Source organism: Bison bison, unplaced genomic scaffold (assembly GCF_000754665.1).
Source record: "Bison bison bison isolate TAMUID 2011002044 unplaced genomic scaffold, Bison_UMD1.0 scf7180017864375, whole genome shotgun sequence".
Taxonomy (NCBI): domain Eukaryota; kingdom Metazoa; phylum Chordata; class Mammalia; order Artiodactyla; family Bovidae; genus Bison; species Bison bison.
The window spans coordinates 6160028-6163086 of NW_011494947.1; the positions used below are offsets into that span (position 1 = coordinate 6160028).

Here is a 3059-nt window from a genome sequence, read left to right on the forward strand (position 1 = left end):
CATACCTGATCTGAGGCTGGAGGGGTGAGCGGGAGTATGTCAGTGGAGACAGGGGAGCAGCCTCCTGGCAGGGCCACTGGAGTATGTATCAGTGCACAGAACAAGTACCAGGAGATGTAAGTCAGCCAGTTTGGCAGTAAGGTGAGAGCTGGGGAGTAATTAACAGCAACTCTGGAGAAGAAGTAGACGGGGGTCCAGGTCACGAAGGGTCTTCAGGGTCATGCTGAAAGAGGAACAAGGTATTTTAACCTCGAGGTAGCTGGGAGCCATAGGTTTCTAAGCAGGGGAGTAACAGGATGGGATTTTAGAAAAATCACTCTTAGAGTCCCGTGGAGGATAGATGTGTCAGGAGAGACAAGTGGGGGAAAACACATCATTCAAGCAGTGTCTTTCAGGAGAAACACTTCAAGGAAAGCCAGGCATCTGCTGAGAAGTTCAGAGACCCCTGTGGAAGGCAGTGGCCTTCAGACTTTGTTTTTTGTTTTTTCTTCTCCATAGCCTTGGCTCAAGGCTTCCCAGGTGGCACTAGTGGTAAAGAACCCACCTGCTGATGCAAGAGATGCAGGAGGCATAGGTTCAATCCTGGGGTGGGGAAGATCCCCTGGAGAAGGAAATGGCAACCCACTCTAGTATTCTTGCCTGGAGAAGCCCATGGACAGAGGAGCCTGGCGGGTTACAGCCCGTGTGGTCCCTAAGAGTCGGACACAACTGAAGAGACTTAGCACACATGCAGCCTTTGCTCAAACGAAGCTCACCTCAGAGCCCCAGATGTAAAACTGACAAGTGAGGAGCTAGTGAGGTGAATCTGGGTTGGACCTCGCCTCCCCACCGCCTGCATCCATTTTAGACCAGTGGAGGGCGCACAGCGGCCCCTGGAGCAGAATTGCCAAAAGCACTCAGCCTAACCTGGCTTCCAACCTGCTACTCATTAGTGACCTTGAGCGAATCACTTACCTCTCTGAGCTGCAGTTTCCTCGGCAGTAACATGGGACGAATACAAGCCCCCTTGCAGGGATGTTGCGATGATTCGAGAAAACACAATGCACAACACCTAGCAATCCGCAGGACACATAGGAAATAAGAAATAACAGTAAATGTATTAATTAACAAATTTATTAAAGAATTTATTAGGAGACTTCCTTGGTGGTCCAGTGGTTAAGAATATGCCTTCCAATGCAGGGAACACAGATTCAGTCCTTGGTTGGGGAATTAAGATCCCACATGGTGCCACTAAGACCAGATGCAGCCATATCAATCAATAAATATTTTTTAAAAAGGAAAAAAAAAGAATTTACTAACAAATTCTCATTTGGAAAAATTGAAAGGTACTCAGCAGGCTCTAGTGGTGACCTGCATTGTCCCACCACCAAAATGTGTCCATGATTGCAGATTATTTTCCTTTTGTACTAGATGAGTGGCTGCTCCTCAAAGGAGGTATTGGTTCCTCTGCTGATGTTGTTCACCACCTACCCATTTTTACTTTAGATACAATCAAAACAAGCTGACTTACCTTGTTCTCAGCCCATAGAAGTCAAAGCAGCAACTAAGTAATTGCCCACCAACTATTAAACAGGTTAGCTATTATTTCCAGATAAAGTCATAAACTGGACTTACAGCTAAACCTGAAATCCTCTGAAGAGAATAAAAGCATACAAGTTGCTCATCTCCTGACCCTGTTATCTACAGAAATGCCCCCTCCTATCCCAGCCAACATAGCCTGCATTCCACACCCATCCTCCATCTTCGCTCTTTCCGTTCATTTTAATGAAGGGAAGGAGCATGCCTGTCTCCTTTCAAGATGTAATGCATGCTCTCAAGCCTGCCTCCTCCCACAGCCTAATTCCATCAGTTGTCCCTCTTCTGTATCTTGGAGAGCGCCCTCAGTTTAGTTTAGTGCAATAAACACTTGTTGACCACCTACTAGGAGCCAGGCTTTTTGGGTGACAAACACTTCCCAGCCAAACTTTTTCAAAGGAAGGTATGTTCCCTTCACATCTCCATTTCCTTACCTCTCTCTCTTTCTCTCTCTCTCTTTTTTTTTTTTTTTTTGCTGCCTTACAGCTGCAGGCTCCAGAGCACATGGGCTCAGTAGTTACTGTGTATGGGCTTAGTTGCTCTACGGCATGTGGGATCTTAGTTCCCTGACCAGGAATCCCACCCACTGCAAGGCAGATTCTTAACCACTGGACCACCAGGGAAGTCCCTCCATTTCCTCACCTCTTAATCACTCCTCTGCATTCTGGCTTCTGCCTCCGCCACAAAGGTCTCCCAGAACGACCTGAAGTGAAGTGAAAGTCACTCAGTCGTGTCCTACTCTTTGCGATCCCATGGACTGTGAATTCTCCAGGCTAGAATACTGGAGTGGGTAGCCTTTCCCTTCTCCAGGGGATCTTCCCGAACCAGGGTCTCCTCCTGCTCTGCGGGCGGATTCTTTACCAACTGAGCTATCAGGGCCCAGCTGCCAAATAGAAGTCCTCACCTTTGTTTACTTCTTGGCAAGCACGCATGTGTGTGTTTGTGCTCAGTTGCTCAGTTGTATCCAACTCTTTGCGACCCCATGGACTGTAGCCCACCAGGCTTCTGTGTCCATAGGATTTCCCAGGCAAGAATCCTGGAGTGGGTTGCCATTTCCTTCTCCAGAGGATCTTCCAGACCCAGGGATCAAACTTGCATATCCTGCATTGCCAGGTGGATTCTTTACCACTGAGTCACCTGAGAAGCCCATCATTTCTTGACAGCACTGACCAGTGTGAATTATTTCCTCCTTGAAACTCTCCTCTCTAGTATTCCATGACTTCCTATGGCTTCAGTTGCTGGCACTTACCAGGCTAAAGTCTTGCAAAGTTCTCTTCCCTTTACATTCTCTCCCTAAGACATTTCATTCTTTCCCCACTCAACCCACCCCCACTCTGCTCCAGCCACATAGGCCTCACTGTTCCTCAAAAGAGCTGTGTTCTCCTGAACTCTGGGATTCCTATATGCTATTCCCTTTTTAGAAACACTCTCCCTCTATTCCTTGCCCCCTTTTACCTGGTCTACTCTTACTCACCCTTCAAATG

At 47.6% G+C, this 3059-nt stretch overlaps 1 long non-coding RNA gene across 1 annotated transcript; it reads right to left on the reverse strand.

Annotated features, from left to right (window-relative positions):
* Window positions 1-11: 11 nt before the first annotated feature.
* Window positions 12-2318, reverse strand: LOC105000860. The gene is made up of 3 exons (XR_826793.1): window positions 2218-2318; window positions 955-1051; window positions 12-223 (listed from the first exon to the last, which is right to left on the reverse strand). It is a non-coding gene; the product is annotated as an uncharacterized LOC105000860 (long non-coding RNA).
* Window positions 2319-3059: the final 741 nt, after the last annotated feature.